Source organism: Protopterus annectens, chromosome 3.part1 (assembly GCF_019279795.1).
Source record: "Protopterus annectens isolate FY-2018-M chromosome 3.part1, PAN1.0, whole genome shotgun sequence".
Classification (NCBI taxonomy): domain Eukaryota; kingdom Metazoa; phylum Chordata; order Ceratodontiformes; family Protopteridae; genus Protopterus; species Protopterus annectens.
The window spans coordinates 3878136-3897270 of NC_056732.1; the positions used below are offsets into that span (position 1 = coordinate 3878136).

At 43.0% G+C, this 19135-nt stretch overlaps 1 protein-coding gene across 1 annotated transcript in view; it reads right to left on the reverse strand.

Moving 5' to 3' along the window:
- The window catches only part of MIOS (meiosis regulator for oocyte development), an 876134-nt gene that overhangs the window by 306929 nt on the left and 550070 nt on the right, over positions 1 to 19135 (reverse strand). The window lies entirely within an intron of this gene.

A 19135-nucleotide genomic window follows, 5' to 3' on the forward strand; every position in this document is an offset into this window, starting at 1 on the left:
GAGGTCCCACACTGTTTAGTCCTGTGCGTCCCCTGGGATTGAAGCATGGGTGCTCTGCCTGATCTGGGTTTGGACTGAGAAGGTCTGGAAGAGGCAGGAAAGGACCAATTCTTAGAAGGCGAATGCCTACTAAATCTTGGAGGTTGTACTTGTAAAAAATCTTTAAACGTTTGCATAGATTTAGCTTTTTCCTCTGTCTTTTTAAGAACTTCTTCTGCCTTGTTGCCAAACAGGCAGTCCTGATTTAAGGGAGCATCCAGTAATTTCGCTTTAACATGATCTGGCAAGTATTGCTCCTTAAGCCAAGCATGCCTTCTAAGTACAGATCCAGTTACCGCAGCCCTGCAAGATGCCTCTAGTGAATCAAAACCACATTGCAATGTATGTTTACCAACTTGTTCAGCAGAATGCATTAAATCCTGTAAATCCTTATTTTCAGCACAATCAGGAATCAACATAATTTTCTGTTTAAGCAATCCAGTAATATGCAGCTGATACTTTAACATATGAAACTGGCAAATCAAGGCCCTAATGGCCAAAGTTTTAGAAGTGTATACCTTCTTACCCCATCTATCCAGCGCCCTGGAGTCTCTATTAGAGGGGTAGGATTTTTGGCAGTAGTAGCTTTAATGCCCTTGGGTCCCTGTGAAACAGTTTCAAGGTCCGCAGTAGGATTTTTGAAATGGAACTTGAGAGAGTCAGGAACCCTGTAATATCTATCAGGTTTTTTGGAGGCAGGAGGTAAAGAGTCAGGGGCCAAGCTAGATTTGGAAAAGGGATCATCAACAATGCTCAGTACAGGAGGTATAGCTAAAGGCCTGTGCTGGGGCAGGAGTAAGAAATCCCTAAGCCTCTTTTTAGAATAAGAGAAATCCTGACTTTCCCAATGAAAATGCTCCCTGAGAGTATGCAAGGTTTCACCAAAAGAGAAATCCTCTGGTGGGGAAGCAGATGGAATAGAGTCCTCTGCATCAGAATCCTCATAGGTAGACAAGGGTATATCCTGGTCATCAGAGGAAACAGAAATTACAGAATCCTGGTCAGAAGTATCATAAGCAAACTCAGTCCTAGGTCTCTTTGACGGGGAAAGTAGGTTCCCCTGATTAAAGTAATAAGATCTTCAGTCATTCTTATAATTTGTTTTTTAGGCATAGAGGCCTGACCATGTGGTCTGGGCATCAGTTTTCTAGGCATGGTTCGAGTTTTAGGCCTTGAAGAAGAAGATGGCGTCAGTTTAATATGCAAGTCAGTAGGCCTGAATACACCCTCAAAAGCCGGTGCCTGCACAGCGGCTCCGGACCCATCCAAGGTAGAGACATCCGCTGGTTCCACAGTTGAAGCATCTGGCGGCATACCGGACTCCGAATGGGTCTCAGTAGAGGCCTGCAAATCTGAAGTAGCGGGTATCAGGGGCTGCAAAAGCGCATCACTGTGTACCGGCGAACTGGGCGGCCTGTCTCTGTCTTTATCTTTGCGTTTTTTTCAGAATGTTGGTAGTCGGATGGCTTACCAAAGACATATCAGGATAATTGAACCAAGCACCAAAATATTTAGAAGCACAAATATACAGACAACGGACAGTTCGTGGTTTAAATGAGGCACAAATCCAACAGCTAGGTACTTCGTGGTCAGGGCCAAGGCAAGGAATACAGTACGAATGAAAATCTTTATGAGGTATTTGCTTTCCACAAGAAATGCAATTATTTACTTTTACTGATATCAGTTTAAAGCAAGAAAAAGTTTCCCCAACAGGGTAATTAGCTTTTAGTTGAAGACTTCGGTTCTGAAACTCGAAAATGAAAATTTCAAGAGTCGACCAACCGGCTATTGCGAACTGCTTCTGCTTCGGATACCACATGGCAAGAAAGACTGATGTAATGACATCGGCTGCATGTTTTACACCCCTGACAACCTGACATCACAGAAGAAGAGACAGCAACCGACGTAGGACTCAAGACTTTGTTAATCAGGCTGACTGAGGGCTACTGCAAGCAGATAACCCAAATGTAATGACTGCAACAGTGAAACACGAAGAACATCAAGCACTCAGGTCACTCCAGAACAAGTACAAATATGACTCTGTCATTGTTCATGTTGGTGTGAATGACCTGAGACGTACTTCCCTGGACTACATGAAGAGAGACATGGAAGAGCTCTCTGATCATGTAGTCCAGGCTGGTATGACCCTGACTAGCATCATGCCCTCACCAAGAATGATACCTCAGTATAAAGAAAAAATGACCAATTTCAACAAGTGGCTAAGCTTCTGGAGTCATTCAAATGGGATCCAATATCTGTCAGCCTGGGACGACATGCACGACAAGCCGCATTGCTTCGCAAGAGACGGCTTGCACCTATCACCCCTAGGCTTTTGAATACTGGCCAAGGCTCTTGCTGCCCCCATAGTGCCTTTTTTAGGTAGGGCTCAAAAGTCAAACCCACCTCCATAAATAGCACAATTAACAAAAAACTGAGGGTTATGCTACTCAGTGCCAGGAGTTTAAATCTCAAAATGCACGCACTCTAAGCACTCCTCAGTATGGAGAACATCGACATCTGCAGTAACTGAAACCTAGTTCAAGGCTCCAGAGAGCACCCCAGCACTACCGGGCTACAACTCATACCACATGGTTCGCCAAAGAACACGGACTGAAACACAAAAGGAGGGGGTGTATCCATATTCATCAAGGATACCTACACCTTCAGGTTAGTGGCGTAGCATACCACCTCTGAGATCATCCACGTGCAACTAACATTGGGCAAATCTGCACTGCAAATTGTGGCCTGCTACAGATCACCCTCCATGACCCAGGACCACCACTCCACCTTTCTGGAGACACTGGAAAACATGAAGATCCTACCAAACACCCTGACACTGGGCGATTTCAATTACCCTACCTTTAACTGGGAAAACTACTCGAGTACAAACTACCAGGCCCAGTGCTTCCTGGAATTCATCAACTCAAATGCCCTGGATCAGCTGGTAAACTCCCCTACCAGAGGTGAAAACATATTGGACCTGGTCATCACCAACATGGGCGACAGGTGTACCACACCAGTGGTCAACCCATCACTGGTTAGATCAGACCATAAACTAATCACTCTGGATGTCCACACCCCACCACCACCCCAACTAAGGAAACCACAGTAAAAAACTTTTCTAAAGCAAACTTCACCTTACTTAAGACAGAGGTGGTAAGTTTCACAGCCCCCATGCTAAAGGATAACACTGCCCAAGATGCAGAAACCTTTACAAATGCACTCTATGAGCACCTACAAGGATGCATGGAGCGTGCCATCCTTAGCAAACCAAGGCTCACTCCTCTAAGAGAAGGAAACCAGTTTGGTGGACCCCTGACATAAACAGGCTATACAATAGAAGGAGGAAACTAGTTCATAAAAAAAGCAAATCCCAAGAAGGAAAGACATCCCTGATCAGTGTCAGTAAGAAACTGAGGTCCCTCATGAAATCATCCAAGGCCAACTTCGAAAGAAAAATAGCCAAGGATTCAAAAGATAACCACAAAGCCTTCTTTAGCTATGTTATGAATCTAAGTGGCAACTCACAGATATGCACTGAACTAGTGCAAAATAGCACAAAATATACTGAACCTACTGATATTGCCAACATACTGGCAGATAGATTCAGTGCAAACCTCACCCCCCTCACCCCCAAAAGGGCCCACAGCAATACCGGAAAAGTGTAGTGTCCGGGAAATTACAGATGCACAGGTGAAAACAGCCCTTTCAAAAGCCAAAAACACAGCGTCAATGGGGCCAGATAGTGTCCTAGGCTGCGTCTTGCATGAACTACAGAACGAACTAACCTCCCACCTAAACACGCTGCTCAACCTCAGCCTCTCCACAGGCCTACATGCCCATAGAATGTCGCGCAGCAACAGTTATTCCTCTCCACAAAGGAGGGGCCACAACTGACCCTGGTAACTATCGCCCCATAAACCTGACTAGCCTGGTCTGCAAGGTTATGGAGCATATCATCATGGAACTCATTAACAAAGACACTGGGAACCTCCAGACACTTAACCCGACCCAGTTCGGCTTTGTTAAGGGCAGATCATGCCTACTAAACCTGGTTGACTTCTTCGAGACAGTCACTAAGGCCACAGACAAGGGAAAGGTGGTTCACACACAGCCTACGTTAACCTTGCCAAGGCTTTCGACACCATTCCCCACTCGAGTATTACAGAAAAACTCACCAGCCTGAACATAAACCCCTACATTACGAGATGGGTTGCCAACTGGCTTACAGACAGAACTCACATGGTAAGAATAGCGGGCTCCAGGTTAGACTCTAAACCAGTCAGAAGTGGTGTCCCACAAGGCTCGGTCCTGGGACCCCTACTGTTTGGCATATACTTCTCAGAAGTACAGGCAAACACAGGAGGACTATGGCTAACCAAGTTCGCCGATGACTGCAAACTGGGAGCCATAATTAACTCTCCGGCTGACGTGGACATCCTCCAAAAGGGCCTTACTGAGATGGACACCTGGTGTCAAAGTCATGGTCTCAAGCTGAATGCCAAAAATGCATAGTCATCCCGTTTGGGAAAAACAAAACACCCATGAATTACCACATAGGTGGCAGCCCCCTTAATACAGAAGAGGTAATAACAGATCTGGGGACCCAGGTAGATAGTAATCTCTCCTTTAACAATCATATTTCCAAAGTAGTTAGGAAATCCTTCCATGTGGCCCATCTAATTACTAAAGGGTTCGCATCTAGAAATAAAGAGGTTATAGTGCCCCTCTACTCGTCACTCTTCAGACCCATCATAGAGTACAATACCCCATTTGGGATGTACCTCACAAGACACTTCCAACAGCTAGAAAGACCACAAAAGTACCTCACCAAGAGGATTATTGTCCTCAAACATATGTCCTATGCAGCCCAACTGAAAAAACTTCGTCTGTACTCAGTGACATATCGCTTATTCAGAGGTGATCTCTGCCTGACTTACAAAACCATCTCCAACTCAGAATTGATGGACATGCTCCACCTAAAAAAAATCCAAGTCACTGCAAGCCACGTGCTCTAGTGAGCTAAACCTCTCCACAACAATAAATAGAGCATGCTGGAGGAATAGATTCCTGTCACAGAGACTCCCCATGCTTTGGAACAAAATTCCAAACTACATTAGGCAGAGCCCCTCACTAACACTCCTCAAGAGAAACCTTGACGAGTGGATGGGTAACAGAAAATACACCACTGGGATCACTTCATTGGCTCTGCTTGACAGAGGATCAGTTAATTAATCAATGGGACGGCGAAAGCCGACACACTCCGGCTAGGGCTTATAAATGCCTGTGGGCAGATAGGTAGGCTATGAACAACTCAAATAAGGTACTTCACCATAAAGAGGTCTCCTTCCTCATCTACATCTTCTGGAGAGACTCTCTGACCTAGGAAAATGCTTCTGCCAAGCCCAGATTGGACTCTGGAACAACAAAAGAGGAAGTGGCTGACCCTGGCTTATGGTGGCCAAAAGGAGTATGCCAGAGGAAGCTAGAATGGCAAGTGAGCGAGCTGAGGAAAAACTAATGGTCACTGCAGTCACCCTGCATCTGCTGAGGCAACGAGCTTGTGGAGTTCGCAAGTGCACTTTGGTAGGTTGTTTTTCTTTCTGGGTACAGCAGAGCAGGTCTCCACAGTGTGAACCAACATAATGCTTTGAATATTTAACATTTAACATGGCGAAACAGTAAAAAGCAATGGAGATCTTGCGTTCTCCGTTGTTTTTGCCCATAGCTCTGATGTACTGCGTAGGCATGCGCAGTACATCAGAACTGCCGCGGAATACCAGACAGCTGCGGAAGGGCAGCAAAGAGGCATTATACAATGCCATTATTTAAGAAAAGTAATTATTTCTTTTCTTAAATACAGCATGTCATTATAATAGTGGGTTTAAAACAGATTGATGTCAGTTACCACAGGCACTGGATAGCAATAACCACTTCTGGACAATACAGTCAGTGGGTAATGCGAGATTTAACCACGGTTGTCTTTGTTTGGTCCCTCGGGCTTCGCCCTAAACAGACCAACCTCTTCAGAACAAAAACTCTTCTGACTTTCACTGTAACAGCAGGAGACTAACCTCCCCAGAACAAAAAAATGGTTTAGTCTACATGAATTCCATAACAAAACTTCCAATATATAGGTGCAGATGAGCTCAACAAAACATTTAAGACAGAGCCTACAAAAAAATGAAAATATGTACAATATAACATATCGCATACACTCCAAATCAAAATCCGAAATACCACGCCAACCGTGGTGAAATCCCGCATTACCCCACCCAGGTGTGGGTTATTGCTATACTATCTCCAGGATCTGTGCATCTTGGAAGTAATGGCAAGTCTGTTACCGGTTCCTTTTCTCACCCTGTCAAAACTGGCTTAAGAAGAAGGCCAGCCCATTATGAAATGATGTACATTACGTAAAGTCCCAGGCCAGACAAAGCACAAGAACCCAAATGACCTACAAGTCAAACTGATACAGAAGTCCTAGAAAGGAAATGATTTACTTTCAATGTTAATTCATCACTAAAACCTTGTACATATTGGATGATGAGTTGTAAATGCTTACTGTTTTTAAATTTTTACTATTTTTTCGTTTTGATTATTATTTTTAATCTTTCTCTCTCCTACATAGTAAATGCTGTTACACATGATCTTTGTTGTTTACTGTATGCTGTTTTGCCTTATGGCTGGGATAGAAGGAGCTTTTACCAGGCCTCTAACTTGATTGACAAATAATAAATAAATAAAACAAAAGTATAAAGCAGGTACTAAAAGCACCACTTTGCACTTTATATAGCTAAAGTATTTTTATGATATGCCTAATGCATAAAACATTAATGTTATGGTTTTTCATGAACAAACCATAGACGGTGACCCACTTTTCATTAATAGATGCCATATGTTTAACATCCTTCACACATCTGGCACTAATCCACTTGGAAATACCTACAAAGATTATTTTCTTATCCTGGTATACCTCTCTCACAAACTTTCAGCAACTGGTGGGGTCTGTACAAACAGTTGCACCCCATGGTGTAGGGCCGATATATTGGGTTGCTTACAAAATAACACCTTCTGAGCAAATGCAGGGTATGTAGGATACTTGATTGCTAGTCCTGTCTTAAACGCTAGCCCCGTTGGTCAAACTGTTTGCGACTGACTGCATTATATATTTTTTTTTTGGGGGGGGGGGTTGTCATGCAAATATAATCCAGTGAGTGGAATGGAGCAGAACCTCCTCTGGATTCACGAGTCATGACAGAAGCATACTCCAAATTGCAGAAACCTCTAACTCTTTTTAAAAGCATTTATTCATGGGGAATATTTTTCCATGCACCCACCACCTTTGCTACTTTTACATATACTGCCTTCCAGATTGATGCACCCAAGAATAAAGGGAATACTCAGAAAAACCCTAGTCTCAATCTTTTTAATAATGCTTGAATTCAATTGCACATTTCACTTCAGAGCATCAATCACAGATGTTTTGGAGTCCTGCCTGGCACACACCTCACTTCTTTTTTACAAGCTGCAACAAATGAAGAATTTATTTCATCATCATCAACCCCCCTTTTCTCATTTTATAAGCATTGGAGAGGTACATTGACTGTTACCACTTGTGTCAATTCAGAGACACTCTAACCTACTTTCATAGTCATGCCTGACTACCACAGTCCTTGTATCATGTAATTTGTCTGTCTTTTGGCTGGACATCCCTCTCTGCTCTTGCATTCTTCCTCTCCCACCCACAGACATGGATATGCTTTACCAAATTATTTTCTACTTTCTTGCACATTTGAGTGAACCACTGCAATCTGTTCTCCTTAACATTTTCTGCAACTGGAGCTGCTTTGGATTTAGCTCTGACATCTTTATTTCTTCATCTGTCCCACAGTATGCACCTTACTACCCATCTCAGGAACTTCATCTCCATCACCCCAAGCTTCCTCAGCTGCGGCGCCTTCACCATCCTGGTGTCTGTTCCATGCAGAATCACTGCTTTCTACACCACACTTTCTAGTTTTATTGACATTCTTCTGTCACACACTACCTCCAACATTTTGTACCAGCTGGTTGTATACTAGCTTTAACCTTCTCATTCAGACTGCCCTTCTCAACAACCACTCCCAGATACATGAAGCTGTCAATCTCTTCTACAACTCTCCCTTCTATCTCAATTTTCAGCTCCTTCTGTTGCTATCAAAACTACTGCTTTATCTTTTTATTTACTGAAGATCCTGTATACAGTTTGCTGTAGTGCCACACTGTCATAATACAGCAGCTTTGTTGATCTATCACCACATACATGTTCGCTGAAGAAGTCCATTGCCAGTATGAACATGACTAGGCTCATAGCTGAATCCTGATGCACACCCACTCCTACTGGAAGCCCCCTCTTTGAGTCAGAACACTGTCCATAGTTGTGTCACTGGATCATTGTAAATGACCACTGGTCCCACTCTTTTCATCATCTTCACTAATAACCTCCCAGATGCCTCCAAAGTCAGCCACAATAATTCAGTATGCACATGACTCCTCCCTCATATGTAACACCCAAAACATTAACAACCTGCAACAAATCACTCAAGAATCCTTCTCATCCATCAAGGGCTGGCTAACCGACTTACAACTTTTTCTTAACCCCAAAAAAGCAAACTTATTCTATTTATCTCCAAGCAAACCTCTCAGCCCAGAAACCTTCCACTGATATTCTTTCAGCAAATAACACTAAAATTGAAACCGTCCCACATACTAAGCTGCTTGGCATCTACAATGACAATAGCTTAAAATCTGACTACCACATTTAACATAAAACTCCCCAGAAATTGGGTTCCCTGTACAAACACAAAGATTTCCTCCCCGACCAAACCAGAAACTCTTAGTCCCTACCGTACCACTCCCAGCATGTCTCTACACAGCCCCTAGTTTCACCAACCTATAACTCTCTCAGCTCTCAAAGCTCAAACAATTCAATCACAAAATTATAAAGTTTGCAGTAAATCACCCACATAACCCCCACCATTGCCTAGCACTCAAAGAACAAAACAGGCTTAACTACTGCACTTACTGTCTTACTCCCAACTTGCAAATACTCGTAATCTCATCTCTAAATTTACAAACTGTCCATCTCTGTTAACTTGCACTCACATATAGAATCTTCTCCCCCCCACCTCCATCTTGTCTTTCTTCACACTTTTAACCACATCTAGTCCTCCTCCTTCAATCTACTACACCAGCTGCTGACTAGATAGAGTAAAAAAAAAATCTGAAGCATAGAAGAATGATGCTTTTCTGTAACTTTGTCTATTTTATGTCCTTATTATAAGATTGCTTACTGAAATATGCAATGCTACTCACCTACTGAAATTTACATCTACATACTGAATTATGCTCATCTTCCTCCTTTGCTCAAAACAATATCTATACATCTCAGTGGAACCTTCCCTACTGGGAGTAGAAGGTTGGCATAATAGCTAAAGTGCTTACCTTACAGACAGAAGGTGCAGAGTTTGATTCTCACATGGGGTAAATGGCTTAGCTTAAAACAGCCCACAAGGACAGTTAGCCTAGTACTAAGCTATGAACCTATATCTGCCTTATTACACTATCTGCACTGATTCCACTACTATATAGATTTTTTTTCCAAAATACTACTGAATTTCTTTTTTAAAAACTACATATAAACTTTTACAAAATGTCAATCACTAGACTATGTTTATACTTGTAAAACTCTGTTTTTTCTATTCTATTCACTAGACTACACATACACTTTCAAAATGCCTTTTTCCCTACACTATGTACAACTCTTTAGCTAATATGTATAATTTCAAGCTTTTCTCCCTCTTGACCACTGCTGAAAAGGGGACTCAGTGCCCAGTCAGGCTTTCATGGTCTACAAATACAATAAATCAACAACTAATGTTAGAGTGTATTTAACAGTGAATAAAAGATTGAAAGCAATTCTGTTACAAATATGCAAAATAAATAAGGTATAAAATAAACCTTGCTAAAATGTAGAAATAGAGTTTAGCAATATGTGTTTAGCATCCATACTAAATGACTGTGGCTTAGAAAATAAGGAATTTGCTTAATGGACATGTTTTCCTACAGGATCAGTATGCATTTCACTCTGTCAACAAGAAAGCTGACTTCTTCCAGACTTAGCAAAAATGTAAAAAAACAGGATGTATGCATTTCACATTTTCAGTAAGAGTGAAAATGTAAAAAACAGGGTGTATGCATTTCACATTTTCAGTAAGAGCGAAAATGTAAAAAACAGGATGTATGCAGCTTCTTTAAAGAATGGACAACAGGAAAACAATCTGTACATTTCCATTATAGGACTGTTGAGCAAGGAAGTTTGAATGGTGCTTTTATCAAGTCAGCATTTGCACAAGATGGTTCCTTAAAAGGGAATATCAGTATTATTTCTCTACAGGATGAAAACATATTTTTCTGCAAACACCGGCAAACAGATGTTTTCATACAAAGACCAAAATAGAACACCGAAGAGAAAAACAGGATGTAAAACCACTATAAAGAGACTATAGCAGATAACATTGTTAGAGATATGTTTTGTATTGTATCTCTCATATCATCCCTGTTGTTTGATAAGTAAAGTAGTACAGTGTAACTAAAGCTGCAACAGTAGTACGTGTGGTTCGTTATAAAAAGCTATTTATTGGTTACTGCTCAGAGTTTGGTGCTGCATCAGTGTACACTCTACAAGTTTCTGTGGGCAACAGACTGTAAATGCAATTATAACTAGACTTTGATTGCAGCAGAATCCAGCCAGCACGACCTAGTGTCTTAAGAAGACTTCGGATCTATCACAGTAAGCAGCACCGTATTAATTAAATTTTTCAACTACATAACATGCACTAATTCTACAAGTGATTCTAGGACTGTGAACCATAACAGGACTTCCTAAATGAGCTCTGTTGGGACCTTGTTATATGCCTTCTCCACGAATAGGAATGTCCAGTTTCTTATCCACCATCTGTCTCAGTGAAAACTTAAGATTGTTGATATAAATCTAAATCATTATCTCTCATCTTACTTTCTACTACCCTCCGTAATTGTTTATCACTTACTGTCTTTAGCACTTTCACACAGTGTGATAAAGCATTTGGTAACATTGTATTGCCTCTGCAACAGTGAATATCCCCCTTTTTCTTGTATACCTGCATCAGAATCCTTATTTTTCAGATGCGTTAGAACAAGAACACTCATTCACCTACCATCTTAACAGAATAAACATGAAAGTTCCAACAAAGCATCTTTATTCCTCCCACGGGGAGAGTATCAGAGAAACAGTCTCCTAGATCTACTAGCTAAAGTAATTTTATCTAGACTAATCCTTTGTACTCTGTTTCTCATTAGTCCTGACACCTTCTGGGCCACAGATGGGCTACCAGACCTGACACAAGCTTTCTGGATTACCTCTGTATTCTCCCTATGTATGAAATACGCCTCTTTCCATGTAATGTCATGAGTACCATTAGCAAACACTATTCCCCTGATGCAATGATCATTTGCCATGACTTCATCTGAACCTCTTGCTTTGTCTAACTTCATTTTCTTTAGTGAACTTCATTCTTTTGTTAGGGTGGTTTATCCTTCCTCTTTCATCATATCACAGGAGATAACTAGGCTATTGACCCAGAGTTCATTTTAAGCCTAGCCGTTTCAACCCATTGTAATACTGTAGTTAATACCCAAGATTGCATTTAGTGATGATTGCCCATGTCCAGAAGGGTTGTGGGCACTATCCCCAGTAATAATTTACGATGCCCCATCCACTTGTCCAGGTTTCTCTTGAACAGTGTCATAGAGGTGCTTTGTTTCACACGAACTGGTAGCTTGTTCCAAAGACGTGGTAGTCGCTGGGAGATAAAAGTGTCCCTCCAGCATGTCCTAGTTAAATCCCTGGAATGGGTAGTCCTAGAACCATTTGGTTTATGGATATGCAGTAAATTCATTAGGTTTGGGTCTTGGGTTGCTCTGTAGGCCAGGCATAAGTCTCTCCCCAAGAAGTCTATATGATACGAAGTACAGTGACAGGGACTTTAGTCGGTCTGTGCAAGGCACATGCTGGAGGCTGTTAATCTTCTTTGTTAGAAACCTCTGAAATCTCTCTAATAGGTTCATAGGTTCATACTAGGCTATCTGCCCTAGGGCATTTATAAGCCTAGCCCAGAGTTTTGTGACTTTCGCCACCCCTTTAGTTTGAAGGATACTATGCCCATTATTTAGCTGTGCCTCTGTCAAGCAGTGACACTGATGTGATCCCTGGGGTATACCTGCGATCTCCCATCTATTGGTCAAGATTTCTCTTGAACAAAACCAGCGAGGTGCTCTGCCTCACATGTACCAGGATTTTGTTCCACAGCATAGGGAGTCTCTGGGTGATGAATCTGTCCCTCCAGCACATCCTATTTATGACCATGTCAAGGTTCAAGTCTAGTGCTCTTGTAGATCAGATGGATTTAGATTTTTTGAGGTGAAGCATGTTCATTAATTCCGGGTTGGACATGGCCTTGTATGTCAGGCACAGGTCACCTCTGAGCAGGCGGTAAGTGACTGAGTAGAGCTGGAGCTCCTTCAATCGGGCAGCATAGGACATATTTTTCAGACCCTTTATCCTTTTGGTGAGGAACTTTTGGGGCTTTTCCAATTGCTGCATGTGTCGGGTCAGATACATTCCAAATGGGGCGTTGTACTCAATCATCGGTCTGATGAGTGATGAGTACAGGGGAATGATGACCTCCCTTGACCTAGATGTGAATCCCTTCATTATCAGGTGGGCAATGTAGAAGGTCTTCCTAACTACTTTAGCAACGTGGGTGTCAAATGAAAGGTTACTGTCAACCTGGGTCCCCAGATCCCTGATAACCTCTTCTGTGCTTAGTGGATTGCCACCTATATGGTAGCTGGGGGTAACCTTGTTTTTCCCGAAGGGTATGACTATGCATTTTTTAGCGTTTAACTTTAGGCCATGGCTTTGGCACCAGTTATCCGTTTCTATGAGACCCTTCTGAAGGATATCTGTGTCTGATGTGTTTTCAACTATGGTGCCCAGTTTGCAGTCATCTGCAAAGTTTGTCAGCCATAATCCTCCTGTGCTTGCCTGTACTTCTGAAAAGTAGATGCCGAACAAGAGTGGGCCCAGGACCGAGCCCTGTGGGACACCGCTTGTGACAGGCTTGGAATCAGACATGGTGCCAGCAACTCTGACCCTGTGGGTTCTGTCACTTAGCCAGTTTGCAACCCATCTTGTGACGTATGGGTTTACATTTAAGCTGGTGAGTTTTTCTATGATGCCCGAGTGGTGTATTGTGTCGAATGCCTTTGCCAGGTCAAGGTAGGCTGTGTGGACTGCCTTGCCCTCATCAATGGCCTTGGTGACTGTTTCGAAAAAGTCAACCAAGTTTAAGAGGCATGATCTGCCCTTGACAAAGCCAAATTGGGTTTGATCCAATGTCTGCAGGTCCCCTATGTCTTTATTTGTGAGTTTCATTATGATCCTCTCCATAGCTTTGCAGACCAGGCTTGTCAAGCTGATGGGACGGTATTTCCCAGGGTCAGTGGAGGCACCGCCTTTATGTAGTGGGACCACAGTTGCTGTACGCCACTCCTTGGGTACGTATCCTGAGGTGAGGCTAAGATTAAACAGCTGCCCTAATTGTGGGTTTAATTCCTCAATGAGTTCGTGGAGCACACAACCGGGGACACCATCTGGTCCCATGGATGCTGTGTTTTTCGCCTTGGAGAGAGCTGTTCTCACCTGAGCATTTGAGATGTTTGGGAGGCTACAATCCTCTGGTATAGATATTTCTCCTTTTGGGGGGGGAGAAATTTGCACTGAACCTGTCAGCCAGTATGTTGGCAATGTCTGTAGGTTCAGTGATCTTTACATCATTTTGAACTAGTTCTGAGCATACCTGGGAGTTTCCCCCCAGGTTTCTAGCATAACTAAAAAAGGCCTTGTGATTGTCTTTTGAGTCCTTGGCGATTTTCTTTCAAAATTTGCCTTGGATGATTTTATGACAGCTCTTAGTTTTTTACTTGTAATGATCAAGGGTGTCTTCCCTTTTAGGGATTTTGCTCTATCTTGTAGTAGCTTTCTCCTTTTGTTGTAGAGCTTATTTATGGATGGGGTCCACCAGACTGGACGCTTGCCTTTGGTACAAAGAGTCTTTGTTTTGTTTGGGATTGCCTGATCCATGCAGTCCTGGAGGTGCTGGTAGAAGGCATTTGTATGTGATTCAGCGGCTTTAGTGATGGTTTCCGCTGGTTCGGGGGCCTTGAAAGAGACCACACCAGTCCTAAGAAGTGTGAAGTCGGCTTTAGAGAAGTTCTTCACTGTGGTCTTTTTTATCTGGGGTGGGGCAGGATGTGGACTTCCAGTGAGATTAGTTTATGATCTGACCTCACCAATGAGGGGTATACCTCCGGTGTTGAACATTGTGACCCCATGTTCGTGATGATGAGATCTAGTATGTTTTCGCCTCTTGTGGGCATGGTGACTAGTTGTTCCATGGCATTTGAGTTTATGAACTCTAGGAACCTTTGGGCTAGAGTGTTGGGGCTTGAGTAGTGATCCCAGTCTATATTCGGATAGTTGAAATCACCTAGTATGATGGTGTTTGGGGTTACATTTATCCCCTCCAGAGTTTTCAGGAAAGCTGTGTGAGGTTCCTGAGTTTGAGAGGGTGGCCTGTAACATGCTACAAATTGCAGAGCAGTCTTGCCTACGGTTAATTGCACCTGGATGGTCTCTGATGCATTGTGCATTGCCACCAACCTGGAGGTGAGGGTGTCCTTGATGAATATGGACACCCCTCCTCCTTTCTTGGTGTTGTCCAGATTTTGGGACCGGAACGCATGATATGAGGTAAAACCTGATAGTGCCGGGGTGCTCTCAGGAACCTTGAACCAGGTTTCAGTCACAGCACAGACATCGATGCTCTCCATACTGAGAAGTGCTTCGAGTGCGTGCATCTTGAGGTTGAGACTTCTGGCATTGAGCAGCATTACCCTTAGTTTTTTTCCTTTGTTTTGTTCTAGGGTGGTAGGTTTAGAATTTGAGCCTTGCCTAAAAAAGGCACTATGGGGGTGGCAAGAGCCTTTGCCAATATCCGGAAGCCCAGGGGTGACAGGTGCAAGCCGTCCCTTGCGAAGCAGCGTGGCTTGTCCAGCATGTCATCCCAGGCAGACAGACATTGGATCCCCTTTGAATGACACCAGAGATTAAGCCAATTATTAAAGCTGATCATCTTGTCTCTGTATTGTGGCATCATTCTTGGTGAAGGTAGGATACTGCTCAAGGTCAGGGTCATACCTGCCTGAGCTACATAATCAGAGAGCTCCTCTATGTCTCTTTTCATGTAGTCCAGGGAGGTGCATCTCAGGTCGTTCACACCAGCATGGACAATGACTGAGTCATACTTGTACCTGCTGTCGAGTGACCTGAGTGCTTGCATTATGTGGCGGATTCTAGCGCCTGACAGGCAGCTTACTGTGACCTTCTCCTTGCTCAATCTGGTGAGTGGGACGTCAGTGTGTCTGACTATGGAGTCACCTATGACAAGAGTGTCTGGCATTGTGTTTGGCCTTAAGGGCTGTGACTGTTTGGCACACTGACTTTGTGGTCTATGTGTTGCATGTGTCTTGGTCTGTGGTGGCAGTTGTTTGGGTGTCTGCTTTGGTGGCCTCTGCTGTTTTGGTAGATTTTTGGTCAGAGCCTCCGAGTATGTCTTTATGTGTATGATATGAAGTTGTGATAGTGCTATGTGAGACTGGGTTTGTGGTGTGTGTGGTTACCTTCTCCTCCTGTCTGGTCTTGCCAGTCCTATGTTGAGAGAGCTCAGCCTCCAGTTTGGCTATATAGTTGCATCTCTCGCATGTGTTTGTGTTTTGTGGGAGAAGGAGAGGGTTGTCTGTGTACATGAGGCAATTGTAACATTGCCTCAATATTCCCAGATTCATCAGCTGAGCAGGAGAGGACACTAGCAACAGACCCCGCGACATGCTAGAAGGAAAAGTTAAAAACTTTGTGTAGATGGGTTTGAAAAGACTTCGAGGGATGTGGATGATCGAAAAGGGGTATTAGGCTGGTAGGGTGCTATGTATAATAAAAAAGTGCTATATCAGAGTAAAGAGTACTTTGGGAGCAGTGCTAGGCTATCCGGATAGAGAATAGTCACTTAGGAATCAAGTAGATCTAAACTTATTAGGTATAGAATAGGGTGGTTAGATTAGCAGTACAGCTTAGGAAGAGCTGTTCTAAGGGAAAAAATGAAGAGTGGACTTTAGGTAGCCCGAATAGTTTAACCTTGATTAACCGCCGCTGCTCTTGTGTGCTCCTGTGGCAACTCCGCGCTAAAGCGTGCTTTATAGCAGAGGGCTGGAAAAGGCAGGAAATGACCCAAAATGGCCAATGAACTACAAGTTACTGACTTAAACCACTCCTCTGAGGACAAACAGGCAGCTCAGTACTCCCCACTCTCACTGGTGAGTAAAGAAACTTCCCCCTGACCAAACAAGGAAAATGGAGAAGTACAGGAACCAAGACAAAGCCCAGGGATCAGCAAAATCTGATCACTGGAACACTAGCTAGGAAAGTATGGAAAACAAGGATAATTTTTTTGTTTTTTTCAAGTTTTTTTACACAGATAGACAGAAAACACAATAAATGCTGTACTTTTCGACTAAATGCTATCAAAAGCTAGTACACTTGAGTGTATTAGCCTGTAGTTAAACTTTTAAGCAAAACTTAAACTAGCAAGTGCAGTAAACAGTTTGAGCTTGTAAAAACAGTAAAAACAGGTAATACTTAGATAAAATAAGCAGAAACAGTGGTCGAAAGTCAAAAGGTCGAAAAAGCCAAGAAAAATACTTAAAATCTGGAAAGTTTGTCTTTTCTGGTCTCTGCTGCTCTAGGAACTCTGCTAATTGCTGCAGGTGCTTAGTACGGCACATACCAAATGGGGCATTATACTCAATTATGGGCCAGATAAGTGCCAGGTATAGCGGGGTTATAACTTCTTTTACTCTTGAGGCTCATAGGTTCATAGGTTCATAGGTTAGTACTAAGCTAACTGCCCTTGCGAGCCATTTTAAGCCTAGCCAATTATCCCTTGTGAGACTCAAACCCTGCACCTTGTGTTTGTAAGGCAAACACCTTAACCATTAGGCCACCCTCCCAACCCTGGTTGGGAGGCGATGCCTTTACTAATCAGGTGAGCTACGTGTAAAGCATTCCTTACAATGGTAGACATGTGGTGGTCGAAATTTAGGTTACCAATTATTTAGTGCACTCCATTCTTCTTCTAGGGTGATTTTTCCCCCTACTCTTTCCCCATATCGATACAGCTTTGTGAAGTTTTCTTCATTCAGAAACTTCTTGCTTGAAGGACTGCTTTCATCTTGATGTCTTCTGGACTGTTAAGCAGTTTCTTGTTGGTGTCCCTTATGAATGGTATATGTCAGCTATCTTGTTTGTGTGTCTGTTGCTGTCTCACAACTTGACAGAACATCTTTGAGTAATCTTTGGAGTCATTTTCAGAAGCTGGTGGAGGATATGGGATGCCTAGTAGTAATTTCTGCTGATTGACTCGACAATCCCAATGAACACAACTGTCCCTTTATAAGACTGACCCAGGATTACTGTTTGGTTAAGAGACTTTCTCAGAATCATGCAATAGGCAAATGAAATAGGAAGGGATCAAACTCTGTACCCTGTGCACAGGAAGCATCTCATTAGCAGCTGCACTTATTAATTCTACTATTCTTTCATGTATGCCAAATGCTACCGTTGCCCTACACACACAATCCCAGTGACTGCTCTCTTAGATTCCATTTTACTTGTCAGGATTCCTTCTTAACCAGGTCCATCTTTTCCATGCACCACTTCTGCCTCTATTCCTCTTTTCTTTTGATAAGTTGTTGAACTTTGGCAATCCAGCAGCTTCCCTTATTGTACCTTACTTCCATTTCCTGATTATCCAATCTCCTCTTTACCATCATGTCATCCAATTCCAAGCTGTGTCCCATCAGTGCACCTACATTCAGGGTGGCAACTCTTAGTTTTTTTTTAATCTTTTTGTCTCTAGTGTCTGACAACCATTCAGCCTCACCAGGGGAGACCTGTGTGGGGTGCCTTCATCCAAGAAGACATTATAGGTGTTTTGTGATCTCCTTGGCATACTAGACATGACAGCATTTTGTGTTTATCCCTATCCCCACTCTCCTATGGTGACATGCTCATCCCCATCACTGGAGGGGCAGCCTTTTCTCTCCCCTGTCTATGACAGCACACTCCTTTGTATGTGAGACAGGAAGCAGACCCATTATCAGCTTGGGCAACTACAGTCCACACTCTTCCTGACCAACTGCTGCTCTTGGTGTTATGTGCGACTTCACCAGGGGGCAGATATGCCACCACTCTCCCTCTCCTGATAGGTGTCACTGTCCTCTCCTGCCAGTCTCTTACTCATCTGAACTGCTAAGAGAACTTGGGTCACCTGGGTTGTAGTCAGGGCTTTATTCCTCTGCACCTCTATGCTGGCAACCCTTAGTTCATTTTTGGCAGGTTGCTGGACTTTATATCCAGCTTATGCTCAACATACAGCTTGAATGCAATAAGGCAAATCTGTTCTATCATCTTCATACTTTTTTCCTCTGCTCCACTTATTTCCTCTTCTTCCTAAGGTGCTAAAGCCATTAGTATTTCCTTGAATTCTGCTTCTGCTCCATTCAGCTTCCAGGTCTTTAGCCTAACTCCTATTAATCTTATAGCCTCACTAAGCACTGCTTCCAGCTGACTGTGGCCATCAGTAGTTAATGCTGTGGCCAATCATTTCATTAGGAAATTATCCCAGTGCCCTTTTTTTCACTAAGAGGCACTTTATCCGAGTTCCATACATGAGATCTTGTAACTGTCTCTCCTGGTGAACCATGTGTTGGTCAACATTAAGCCGTTTACCAGACAGAAGTATAGAATGGCCTTTACTTTACTACTACTGCTACTATGTCTCAAACAAGTGGACCCAGACAATCTATATATTAGGTTTTTGTCTATCCCAAAATGAGC